The 14,158-nt window shown below is 40.1% G+C and overlaps 1 pseudogene; it reads right to left on the bottom strand.

The window, feature by feature from the left end:
* Positions 1–7,622: 7,622 nt before the first annotated feature.
* LOC146715204 (uncharacterized) lies at positions 7,623–9,591 on the bottom strand (annotated as a pseudogene).
* Positions 9,592–14,158: the final 4,567 nt, after the last annotated feature.

Here is a 14,158-nt window from a genome sequence, read left to right as displayed (position 1 = left end):
TTTTTCAGAGCCATGCTGAGCTCCTTTGACTTTCCCATTGTAGCGTTTGTGGGCGTTTCTATCCAATGAGCCCTATTTAACTGGCCTAAGAGAAGTCACCAGCTGTAGTCACTCATAATCACTCACAAGAAGTTAAGAGGCCATGCTATGAAGCTCAGTTCACTGACAACTTTCTAAGTCACCAAAATTGCTAATTCATGTTGCTGTATGTATAATTTTGACCCAGCAAATGTGATCACTTTTTTCTGTTAACTCATAATAAAGTCATTAAAGAACCAAACTTCATGAACGTTTTTTGTGACAAAGAAGTATCTGTTCCAATCACTCTATCAGAGAAAAAAAATCAGAGTTTTAGAAATAATGGGACACTCGGTAGAGCCATTATATTCTATTCTTTACAAGTGTATGTAAACTTTTGACCACAACTGTATATGATACACCTATATATGCACTGTCAATATACATTTTGAACCAGCTGCAGATGTCAGCGTAACAACTGACTGACCCCCACATAAAGTGCGTTACAGTAGTCCACAGGGGAAGAAATAAAAGCATGGATCACGGTTTCAAAGTGCTGCCTAGAAAGAAACGATTTCACTCTTGCCAGTCGCCTTAAATGATAAAAATGGACTGGTCCAACTTAAAACCAAGGGCAGTAACAACAGGTTTAAAATAAACCTCCAGGGGTTCCAAATGAAAAGAAGAGGACTCACAGGGGCCACTGGGTCCAAACACCAACAAATCTGTTTTCTTTTCATTCAAATTTAAAAAGTTTAGAGCCAACCAAGCTTTAATGTCATCTAGGCATGTCAAGAGAGGTTTTATTCAGATGCCATCCTTCGGCTTCAGTGGCAAATAAATTTGGCAGTCATTCCTATATACTTGTCTTTGAGTGAAGATTTAAGGTGGTAAGACATGTAAATAACTGCAACTTGAATCTGTACTGAAGCTCAGTATTTGACAAAGAGTTCATGTTCACTGCTGTAATACCTAATAATGACTAGTATAATAACCATAATATTGGCCATATTATATTTACATTACCAAAGTGATATGACTTTAGTCTCATGAACAACATTAGCTAATTGTTATTTACTAGTAGAGATGGACCGATCCGATATTACGTATCGGTATCGGTCCGATACTGACCTAAATTACTGGATCGGATATCGGAGAAAAATAAAAAATGTAATCCGATCCATTAAATATCACGAAAGCACCTCACAAAACTTGCAACACGCCGTAACTCACCTCAGAACGTTAGCAGTCGGAGCAGTATGCATCACGTGATAGAGCAGCTGTGGCATGCCGGACCTGTCGGTGGTCTGGATAGCATGTGGAGCTTCGCTAGCAACCTGGCATTTCATCTCCGACAAAGTTATCCCCGAGAGAAGTAAAGCAAGTGTGTAAGTCCATCTCTGAATGTTTGTAAAGCATTCCCACGTTAAGCTTAACAAGCGACTGCCTCTCGCTCTCCGGCTGCTACTTCAATCGTGAAACTGCTTAAATGATCAGCTGATCGGCTTTTCTGTCGCGAGTCCGTGTCTCTTGTTTGTTTTTGGCCCACTTTGTACCAGAAAGAGGAAACCAGCGGCTGAACAACAGCAGAACGTTTAAGCTTGATCAGCTGTTGTTAGAATGTATTTAATATTACTTTCTACTCGAGGATCTTTTTCTACGTAGCTGACGCTGGTAACTGTGCAGGGGCGGATCTAGCAAAGTTTAGCCAGGGGGGCCGATAGGGCATTAACAGGGAAAAGGGGGCACAAAGACATACTTTTCTTTCTTATTCTCATTTAAAATGTCGAGCTTTTAATAAATAATTATCTGACACCCAAAGTTTTAATTTGATGTAAAATGAATAGAAGTGAATTACTGTATATAGTAACTATTAAGTCTAATATATACCCTAGTAAGCTATAGTACTTTTTACTTTGGGAAGGTACCATCTGTGCAGTCTGCAATTTTGTTGAAGAAAGATGTTGAATCTATTTAATATTTCTTGAAAAATAATTGATTTCTGTGCATTTTTTTTCACACTGCATCAAATTAAGGTTGATTACGTCGATTAAGCATCATGAGGTGGCGCGTGAGGGGTGGTTCCCTATTTTTTATTTATTTATTTTTGTTGTTGCTGGGAGTTGGAACCCTATTAGTTAGGTTGCTTAATATTTACGCCAAGTACTCTTTAAAATACCAGAATAGGGAGGATGGTGTAGGTCTAAGTTTATTAGATTGATCAGTATTGCTGAACTATGAAATATTTTTTTTGTATACAGGTATAACAGAATAGCTTTAGTGTAGTTGTTGTTTTAAACTTGAGTATGAACTTGCAGACTTGCAAAATGCAGCAAGATATTTAAAAAAACAGTTTTGTTGATTAAAAAACACTATATCGGATTCATATCGGTATCGGCAGATATCCAAATTTATGATATCGGTATCGGTATCGGACATAAAAAAGTGGTATCGTGCCATCTCTATTTACTAGCTAATCTTAAATGACTGTTCAGTACAGAAATGAAGCCCAAAAATCATGTTTTACTGTCCTGTGGTCTCAGCCTCAGATACTTATCAAATCACACAAAGCTCTTGTAGAAACAAACAAACAAATGAAAAAAAAAATGTTCTCCTTCATTTCTGTCAAAAAAAGTTGTATGACACGTTTCCAGCTGTTAGTATCATAGTTGCTAGGCAACCTGGGAAGCACAACGACTAGAGCCCATGTGTTTGCAACAAACTTGCCGTTTATTTTACAAATCGAGCTCAACACTGCCCCTAGCGTCCTGGAGCACTTCCGTTGTGATTTGGAGTTTGCATGTGTTTTGAATTTTGTACGTGTTTTGGATTTTGCACGTGTTTTGGATTTTGCACGTGTTTTGGATTTTGCACGTGTTTTGGATTTTGTACGTGTTTTGGATTTTGCATGTGTTTTGGATTTTGTACGTGTTTTGGATTTTGTACGTGTTTTGTATTTTGCATGTGTTTTGAATTTTGTACGTGTTTTGGATTTTGCACGTGTTTTGGAGTTTGCACGTGTTTTGAATTTTGTACGTGTTTTGGATTTTGCACGTGTTTTGGATTTTGCATGTGTTTTGGATTTTGTATGTGTTTTGGAGTTTGCATGTGTTTTGAATTTTGTAAGTGTTTTGGATTTTGCACGTGTTTTGGATTTTGTATGTGTTTTGGAGTTTGCACGTGTTTTGAATTTTGTACGTGTTTTGGATTTTGCACGTGTTTTGGATTTTGTATGTGTTTTGGAGTTTGCACGTGTTTTGAATTTTGTACGTGTTTTGAATTTTGCACGTGTTTTGGATTTTGCACGTGTTTTGGAGTTTGTACGTGTTTTGGATTTTGCATGTGTTTTGGATTTTTGTACGTGTTTTGGATTTTGTACGTGTTTTGAATTTTGTACGTGTTTTGAATTTTGTACGTGTTTTGAATTTTGTACATGTTTTGGAGTTTGCACGTGTTTTGGAGTTTGCACGTGTTTTGGATTTTGCACGTGTTTTGTATTTTGCACGTGTTTTGTATTTTGCACGTGTTTTGTATTTTGTATGTGTTTTGGAGCTTGTACGTGTCTTGGATTTTGTACGTGTTTTGGATTTTGCATGTGTTTTGGAGTTTGCATGTGTTTTGGATTTTGTATGTGTTGAGGAGTTTGTGCGTGCTATTTGGAATTTGTAAGTGTTTTGGAGTTTATACATGCTTTGTCTCTAGGGGCCACCGTAGTAAAACACATCAGAAGGTTATTTATGTGGCAAAAAGTTAGATCTATACAAAATGTTGCAGGGAAACGGAGAAGGAGCTCGTATAGGTTTGAGTTTTATTCACATCTGTTGTGCAGGTACAAATAGCAGAGTGGAAAACTTTATACTGTGTTTGCAAACATTAATTTATGAAGATTAATTAACATGAGTGTAGCACAAAGTAAAGGTGAAAGCAGTATTCTGACATGACAGTGCAATCAAAACACATTTTGCCACTACAATCTGTGAATAATTGTAACAACTGTCATTTTAATATTGGACAAACTAGTTGTGCAGCCCTAACCTGAAATATGCTGTTTGTTCTGAATGAAAAACGTTAGTCTTTGGTAAACATTTTAATCGCATTTATAGATGCGATATGTTATTTCAGTTAAGACTGAATGTTACCACACGTTCCCATCATTAGAGTGCATTTAAAGTGTGGAGAAGTCTGTGAAGGTTCTCAGTCATCCAGGTCATCGTAGTCTAAGGAGCTTGCAAAGAAAAGCGTCTGGACTTCTTTGAGTTACTTGAAGACGTTTCACCTCTCATCCGAGAAGCTTCTTCAGTTCTAAGGGTCAAATGGTGGAGAGTCCAAGCTGTATTGAAGAATTTCTAACTTCATGTAGGCTAAACAGCGGCCTAGAATTAGACTCAAAATCCTGCAGTTGCCCAGAATAAAGGGGGCATTAATGTACCAGATTCAACAGAACTCCAGAAATAACTGCTAAGATGGGTCCAACACATCTGAGTTCATGCTGGAGGAACTGTGGGACACACTCTGCCAACCACACTCATATATTGTGGCTCTGCCCTAAACTCTGTGTATTCTGGAGGCAGATATTTGATGCTCTCAAAGACATTTTCCAAGGTAAATATTCCACTAAGTCCTACAGTAGCAGTGTTGGGAAGGATTGCAGAACATATTGACTGCAAAGCCAAAAGTTACTTGCTAAATATATGACTCACTGCAGCCCTAAAATGCATAACTATCAGATGGTTAAAACCAGATATAATCTATGGATCCATGTCTGTCTGATGGAACAAATTACATACTCAGACTACAGAAACAAGTCTTTGAGAAACGGTGGGGACCCATATTACCTTTCCTATTACAATGAAGAACACCACCTAATTTTGTGAGCTCTCTCTCTCTCTACACACACACACACACGTGTGTGCTGGACATTCATGGCTGCTTTGTGTAGTTACAGTTGAATAGAGGAAGTGTAGGATGTATCACTGCTGATTCAAAATAACATGTAAGAGTTTGTGGAATGTTCTTTGTCTGTGTCTCTGTATATAAGATGTAAGGGCGGGGTGTGCTTCAGCAACTCACACATGCAGGAATTTTTAAAAGAACCAAGAAAGGCACTGCAAAGGATCTGCATCAGTGAGCTGTTTTGATTTGGGAGGATTTTATACGGGTGTAATTCATGGTTTGTATCACTGCAGTGAAAACTGATGTTACTGATCACGAGAGAGGAACATATGTTAGTGACAAGTTTTTGTGTTGTGTCCCACCTGTATCTACACAGACCCTGTGGTCTATATCATGAGCACCTACACATTAAACAACTGTAACATTATAATGGTTTCAAGCTCACACTGAGGCCTGTGGGGCACTATCAGCCACTGAGACAACAGACAAATTTAAGTGTTTTAACATATGAATATTAAATACTTAAGGGCTACTTGTTTAAATAATGGAGGTGAACGATACACAGTGTTGGGTAAGTTACTTTAAATTAGTAACTTAGTTACATTACTAGTTACTTCTATCAAAAGTAACTCAGTTACTTCAAGTTACTCGTTACTTTCAGAGTAACTAGTTACTAGGGAAAGTAACTTTGGTTTCACTCAGAATTCTCTTGTTAATGTGTTGCTTCCGTAACTGGATACCCAGCCAGACTGCCAGTCTTCTAGCTTGCTTACTTGCCACAAGTGCACTGTGCCACCTACCAATAGAAAGGAAAAAATAATGTGCACATTTCCACAAGAGAAATCCCACGCCTGATTCTATCCTAGCCTGCTTTTTACATCCAACACAAAAACTGCAGTCGTGGTGCTTTCGATTGTACTCAGAACTCGGAAATTCTGCCTTCTGAATAGGAAGATGTAGGTAACACCAGACTGCAGATGAGCTGCATACAGGGCTGGACTGGGACAGAAAAAATTGTCCCGGGCATTTTGACTAGAGACCGGCCCACCATTATAGGAAAAATCATAAAGCCTTTGAATGAAAACAAACGCTGTTGTGACAGTGATGTACACTGTTCTGATGGTATATATGTATCAATCTATCAAGTCCGGGACAAACTGTGTTCCTTCTCAGCTCAACACGAAACGCATAATATTTTCTCTGAATACGAGACGATTCTGTTTTTTACGGGACGGTTGGCAACTCTAATAATTAACCTTATGAACAAAATAAAGTTCAACATCAGTAACATAGCACCCACCCAGCTGTATAGAAACTCGGTCATGCTAGCTAGCACGCAGTACGAAAAAGTCAGCATAACGAAAATAAACTCCACCTAAACTTGGTTCATATCTGACCCAGATGGACTGCAGGTCATAACTTCTTACCTGAAGTTCAGTTCACCTGACACTCTCGGACCAGCGGCCGCTTCGGGTCTCTCCTCTTGCCTCCCTTTTCCTTCATCCACCTGCTGGCTTCCACCACTTGCTAATGTTATTGAAACTGTGGAAGCTCCGCGATAGCCACCACACGAAGTAACGAATAACGAGCCTATCTAAATCCCAGTAACGAGTAACGCGTTCCTGGTTTTGGCATAATAACTAGTTACCGTGCTCGTTACCACAATAATAACGTAGTTACTGTAACGCTTTACTTAATAACGCGTTAGTCCCAACACTGACGATACATCATAATTTTACATGATAATATCACAGATGATAGACTAAATGAATAGATTTTAGGTGCTTGTGCATTCTTAAAGTCTGATATGTTGAACTGAACTGAGTGTGTCAGCTGTTCAAAGCCTCTCCCAGTCAGTGCTGTTCTCCATGCCTGTCTTACTGCACATGGTGTTATTAGCACAAACACGTTAAAGGTGAACATTTAGGACTTACTGCAAATGTTACTATGTCAAAGTTACTGTGACTCAAACAGAGGAAATTTTGATTTTTTTATTTCCACACCTAAATTATTTAAAAGTATTTAATAGCATATCACACCCAAAATATGCTTCGGTTCACATTTAACTCCAGAAAATCATCAATCAAAACATGGATATTACCTGACCACAGATTCGTGGTGATGTCACTGCTCTTTTAACTGTTTGGTGTCTTTGCTTTGTTTGCTGGTTGTAGAAATGGTTTATTTGAGCTTTGAGCTGAGATTCAGAGGTTTCTGTGGACACTGCTCATGTCGGCACTTATATTTCTGACCTTTTCTTATAACCCATTAAACATGATCTCCTCCCTTTTGCCCCCATTTTTGGTGGTGTAGGTACAAATGATCAGTCATGACATTCTCATAATAAATAAGATACTGCAAATAATTATTTCTGCATTTGTGCGATTAAAGTGAATTGAAAATGTGTATGAAATGATACTGTTTTAAAGATTTGGCCTAAATAATTTTGGAGTGAATGAGTCTAAACATGATGACCTAACTAGTGATACCCTGACACACACACACACACACACACACACACACACACACACACACACACACACACACACAGCATGTTATGCCAGTTTCAGCTGAAACTATGCTTCAAACCATATTCCCGGTTTTTAGTTCACCATTTATGAGGTTTCAAGAAGAAAATAAAAGACAGATCTGAATGTTTGAAAATGTTTTGGAAAGATTCTGTAAAGATGAGATGAAAAATACTCAAAGGATAAATTTAATTGGTTTATTATTTAGATAAGAATAACAAGCAAGTAAATGAAGAAACAAGGTAAAATGAAGAAGTAAGGAAAGAAGTTAAACAAGTAAATGAAGAAACAAGGAAAAATGAAGTAATAATGAAAGAAGTTAAACAAGTAAATAAAGAAACAAGGCAAAATGAAGTAATAATGAAAGAAGTTAAACAAGTAAATGAAGAAACAAGGTAAAATGAAGTAATAATGAAAGAAGTTAAACAAGTAAATGAAGAAACAAGGTAAAATGAAGTAATAATGAAAGAAGTTAAACAAGTAAATGAAGAAACAAGGTAAAATGAAGAAATAAGGAAAAAAGTTAAACAAGTAAATGAAGAAACAAGGTAAAATGAAGAAGTAAGGAAAGAAGTTAAACAAGTAAATGAAGAAACAAGGTAAAATGAAGAAATAAGGAAAGAAGTTAGGAGAGAAAACCCCAACAATCCCCTCTGAGCAAGCACTTGGCGACAGTGGGGAGGAAAAACTGCCTTTAAACGGGCAGAAACCTCAGGCAGAACCAGGCTCAGGAGGGGACAGTCAACTGCCGGGACTGGTTGGGGGGGGTTAACAGAGGTGGAGCAAGACGAGGCTACATCAGGTGAGGAAGCAGTAGCGTCTCTCCTCTGGAACAAGTGGAACCATTTTTTCTTTTTTTTCATGCACTTTTCCACGAGCGCTTTTTTCTCCAGGATGAGATTTCTCAGCTCGTCAATGGTTTCTGCGTTTTTTTTCTTCAAGTTTCTCACATCTTTGTTCCACCTCTTCCAATGCTGCTTGTTGTTCTTCAAGCTTGTCTTTGAGTTGTTTGGATGTTGCCTCCTGTATCAGCTTGTCCTTGTGCATGTCTGCATTTCTCTGTTGGACCTCTTTGTGCTTGTCTTCTAACTGCTTCTTTCTTTTCTTGATTTCTTGATTTTTGTCTTCATGTATTTTGTCTTCTTGTTGTTTTTGTGACTGCATTTGAGTGTGTTCACTCTTCAAGTTATTGAATTCCACCAAACGCCCCTTAACGAGCTCGGAGTTGTTTCTCGCTATCTGATCGATCCTTTTCTGCATCTGTGAGCACCGTTTCTCCAGTTTGTCCCTTTCTTCCTCCACTTTAGTTGCTTTGTCCTCCAGCTGATTACAAAACTCTTGCAGTTTTAGATTTTTAGACTGAAAGTCCTGGACGATGCGTTTTCCTTCTTTCAGTCTTTCCTGCTGTTGCTCTTTCTGTTGAAGAAGGTCTTTATTTTGGCGCAGTGTTTCATCCAGGCTTTCTTTCAGCATGCGGTATTTTTCCTGCATGCTCTTCAGTTCGTGCTGCATGTCTTGTTGCTTTTTGTCCTGCTCTTCCTTCTGTTGGAGGAATTTATTCTTTTCTTCCACAGCTTCATGGAGCTGTCTTTGGAGGAGCCGATTTTTTCAGTCCATGTGTTGGAGATCCCGTTGTATCTTATCAGTCATCGTTTTCTTGTCTTGGAGCTGGTTGGTCATTTCTTTTAGTTCTGCGCGCTTTTGCCTGTTTTCTTTAATGAGGTGCACAATCTGCTCTCGGGCCTGAGCAAACTTGATTCCCCAGCCCTCATTAATAATGTTTATGTCCGGCTGGCACTGTTGTCTTTCTTCCAGCTCTTTATTTTGGGCTTCCATTCGTCTACACTTGTCCTCCAGTTGAAGTTTTTCTTCTTCAATTTGTTGCATTTTTTTCTGGAGAAGGTAGTTTTCCTTCCTACTCTCCTCTAATGCCCTTTGGAAGGATGAGACGCCATTTGGGGAAATCGGCCGGCCACTCCAGGAAGGAGAGGCGGCGTAATCTTTTTGAATTGGTTGTTTTTTTCTTGGAAACATGTTGGAGTTTCTATACGATGACTTTGAAGAGCTTTCCAAATGTTTCTGTGGTGAACGTTTTGTATGCTGCAAACACAGATGCTGCTGAAACGAACTAAATCTTGCTGTTTCTCACCCCTACTTAAGGAAAAACATCAAAGGACTTAAGATTCTATGAAGTTCTATGACATCATCACTCCCTAAGCCAATGAGATTGTCACAAGACGTTTTGGAATGGGGTGTTTTTTTTTTAAACTGTTTTCAAACTTAACTTAAAATTTCAGTGTTTCCTAGTTGTGGACTATTGGTTAGTCCAGCCGATGAAGAAATTAATTGTCACAAACATCCCTAATATTACATAACAGACAACAGAAAACAAGACAGTTTTTTTTCTAATAAAGGTATAATAAAAGTTTTTTTAATTATCCTACTTTTTATAAAAGAGAACATTTATTAAAGAGTATGTATTTAATTAAAAAACTCTGTTCATCTAAAGCAGGGGTCAACAACCTTTAAGACCCAAAGAGCCATAATTGGCCTATCTGGGGTTGAAAGGCTCGATAAATGCACGGCGTTTCGCCGGGTACACTGGCTTCCGCGAGTGTGATGCTTATTTTGAGCGATGAAAAAATAACAAAATATAATTTTATTTGTATATTGCAAAATCACAATAAGCTTCCAATTTAGAACTACAAGTAAAAAAAAGAACTGGCATAAATAAAATACACTTCAGCTAAATACTAATTTATTTTCCCAAACCATGCAGAGCCGCACTATAAGGACTAAAGAGCCGCATGAGGCTCCGGAGCCGCAGGTTGCCGACCCCTGATCTAAAGGCTATAACAAAAAGCTTCCTGCTGGAAAATGAAATGTCCCCATGTCCCCACTGGGCGATCGTGGCTCAAGAGTTGGGAGTTCGCCTTGTAATCGGAAGGTTGCCGGTTCGAGCCCCGGCTCGGACAGTCTCGGTCGTTGTGTCCTTCGGCAAGACACTTCAGCCGTTGCCTACTGGTGGTGGTCAGAGGGCCTGGTGGCGCCAGTATCCGGCAGCCTCGCCTCTGTCAGTGCGCCCCAGGGTGGCTGTAGTTACATCACCAGTGTGTGAATGGGTGGATGACTGAACGTGTAAAGCGCTTTGGGGGTCTTAGGGACTAAGTCAAGCGCTATACAAATACAGGCCATTTACCATTTTTCTGGGCGTGGGTGTTTAACTAGTTAAAAAGAACAAAAAAACAAACAAACATCTGTCTCCTATTTTTTTATGTCACACAGGAAAGAAGCTTCAATATCTGATGAGAAGAATTTGTTGGTCTTTGGTGCAGTTTTCTTCTTTTCTGGCTTGTAGTTTATTTACAGTGGAGATGAAGATCTCTAACAAGTTGATTTGTTCACATTTGCACATTTTTAAGAGGAATATGTTTTTTGAGTTTGTACACTTGTTTACTGGGAAATGAAATGCTGCCAATTCACAAAGCTGTGTTTCAGCCGCACTTCCTGTTATAGACTTGTGATGCACACAGGCTCTGTTCCAGCACTCACCATGTTCTTCCTCATTTTCTCCACCAGGGGGAGTTCCTAAACTATGACATCCTGATAGGAGTGAACCAGGGAGAGGGGCTGAAGTTTGTGGACGACAGTGAGGACAACGACGGCATCTCAGCTGCGGCGTTCGACTACACCATCTCCAACTTTGTTGACAACCTCTACGGATACCCAGAGGGTGAGGACGCCACCTCTGTACACTGCCACTTTTTCAGTTATTCCATTTTACAGCGTCCTCTCACTTAACTGCATTTTGCAGCAGCATCAGGTTTTGTCTTATTAGGAGCCGCGTTTGTTGATTTGTTAGTTTTTTTCTATTTGCTGTATTTGTCACACAGTGGAAATTTGTGTTTTTATGTTTTATCAATCTGTGTATTGGTACATAGTTTTGATTTTATTTGCATGATTTTATTGTGATATTTATATTGCATGTTTGTTTATTTATATTTATACGGCATGGTTTTATCCTCATATTTATATTATGTGTGTTAATGTCGTACCATGTTCCTTTAATCCACTGTGGACTAAACAGACAATTGTAGGCACCTGTGAGGTGGGGGCGTTCCCCAAGGTGGCCTATCAGCCGCCAGGTTGACCTGTTAAAGGGGACAGCGAGCGCAGAGACAAAGAGAGGAGTGACGGACGAAAGGTGGGCAGGAGAAAAAGGAACGCGTGCAAGCCCGCACGTGTGTGGAAGGAACTGCTGCCTGACTGTGGGGTGCCGCGAGTCGTTCGGCGATCCAGTCCCAATGCAGGAACAGCAACAGTGGGTGGCGATGGCTGCAATGCACAACAGGGCAGGGATGCCCTTCTGCCTGCATCTGACGGTGACACGAGGGAGGCCGTGTTCAGGTGTGGAGTGGGGCGGGACTGTGCGGCGACGCGCTGTCAAGAGGAGACAGGTCTGTGATAGGGGCCTCCTCCCTGGTCTACTGCTGACGAGTTTTATCATACCGGAAGAGAAGTTCCTCTCCTGTCTCTTTTATATAAGGACCACTCGCCCATGTGTCGCTGGACTGTGGGATTATGGGAGGGTAATTTTAGTATATGAAAAACATGTTTTAGCCTTGTTTTAATAGTGTATAGTTATTTCTGCCGGCAGGGCTTTTAGCGGGTTGCAACACTATTTTTATTGTATACGGGGAATTTTATCTTGTATTTGTAACTCTGGCCCTGTTTTTTTTTTTTTTTTTTTTTTTTTTTTTTTTTTTAATGGAAATAAATGGTGTTTGAAGCCAGCTTAGTTTCTGTGCCCTGAGCGCTGACCCGCTCACTCCCCTTTTCGCTTGTATGTATACAGACGTGGTGGTGAAGATTTAGGTCCACCAGTCATAGCGGCTACATATTCATTAAAATAAACGGATAATCATCAAAATGACAAATGTGGACAATTATCAAAGCTTACATTACAGTTCTGACAGCTTGAGTTCACATGAATTTTCAAAAGAATATAAAAACCTGTGAAAGTGCTTTAAGCGTTTAAAACATGCGAGTAAAGAATGGAATCAGTAACATGTGAGCCCAGTGAAGTGCATCAAACAAGACAAGCGTGCTAAAGAGAGCCACTCATCCACATCACGGCGTGTCTGCGCCTTAACCTTTGAGGCTCTGTGGGCAGTAATGCTATCATCCCCAAGGTAGTCGGCTCCCAATCTCAGCGTCGGTGTTTCTGACAGATCGGCCTGCGAACCCCTCGCAGCCGGACCACAGTCACAGCACAGACATATTTGGATAATGCAGTCATGCTTCCTCTCTGTGCCTGTCACTCGTTCTGTTATCTGAAAGAGGTTTTTTTTTTTTCCTCTCTAGATTTTTCACTCGCTTCCTGGCTCTTGGTTCATCTCACCAACATTTGCTTTGGTTTCATATCTTTTCATCAGACCGATCTCTTAAAAAATGTCTTGCACTGCTGTTACTTTACTCTTAGCAGTTTTTCACTTTTCTTTCTTCCCCCTCCTTTTGTCCCCTCTGTGCTTCTTCACCAGGCAAAGACATCCTGAGGGAGACCATTAAGTTCATGTACACAGACTGGGCCGACAGGGACAACGGCGACATGCGGCGGAAGACTCTGTTGGCCCTGTTTACGGACCACCAGTGGGTGGCACCAGCTGTGGCCACTGCCAAACTCCATGCTGAGTGTTGTGATATTTTGATACCATGGTAGCATTTACAGGATATTGTTTTGTAGTGATATTATACAGGAAAACTGTTACTCAATAAGGCCCATTTACTAGTTGTTTTTCTCTTTCTCTCTGACCCAAGAATTGATGTGTAAGAATCACAGGTTGGTACCCCAAGGTCGAAAATACCACAGAGACGAGACCACTTCCTTACTCCCATCCTCCCTTCCTTATCTTTTAGAAAAGAGCTTGTTAAAGGCCAGGTGGTTTGTTTCAGAATTCACTAATGAAAGAGCTCTGTATTCTATGTCTAGGAGTGTATTTTGCTGGGATGATCATAAATTGTAGCTGAACTGATAAACTACACAAAGGATACTTCTTTGCTCACAAGGCAGGAAGACGTTTCCTTATTTGGTCTGTACCGGTTTGAACTGAGAACCTGCTGACACACGAACCTTTTTTTCCTCTATATAAGCTGTTGTATACTTAATAAACCTTTGAGTTGGTTTGGGAAGGCAACCTGAAGCAATCTGTGTTTCCTTGTTCTCCCAAGCTACTCCCGGCGCTGTAACTAACCCAGCTGAACGGCATACCTGAGTGTTACTTTGAATAATTAGGAATCTTATAAGGAAAGGACAAAACTCTGCTTATTGGTGCCCACGCCTTAGGAGGAAACCCGATCCACGGATGAACCCGGGACGGAGATTTCTTTCACTGAGTTTCAGTCCCCAGTTTACTTTTACACGTTCTACCACCACTGCCAGATGGAGACGTGGGCCGACGCCGTGCACTGAGACGAGATACCTTACGTGTTCGGCGTACCGATGATCGGTGCCACGGACCTGTTCCCGTGCAACTTCTCCAAGAACGATGTGATGCTGAGCGCTGTGGTCATGACTTACTGCACTAACTTCGCAAAGACTGGGTAGTAATAGCAGTTTCAACATTTTTTCATATTTATTGATCTGCTGACATTACAATTTGCACATCACAATAGAAAAGCACAAAACCTTCACTTGTACAGCTTTTACAGATAAACCATAG

This window comes from Copadichromis virginalis, linkage group LG3 (genome assembly GCF_057382275.1).
Source record: "Copadichromis virginalis isolate Kocher_CV1m ecotype Utaka linkage group LG3, C_Virginalis_male_GT1.1, whole genome shotgun sequence".
NCBI classification, from domain to species: Eukaryota; Metazoa; Chordata; class Actinopteri; order Cichliformes; family Cichlidae; genus Copadichromis; species Copadichromis virginalis.
This window is presented reverse-complemented; position numbering and strand designations above follow the sequence as displayed.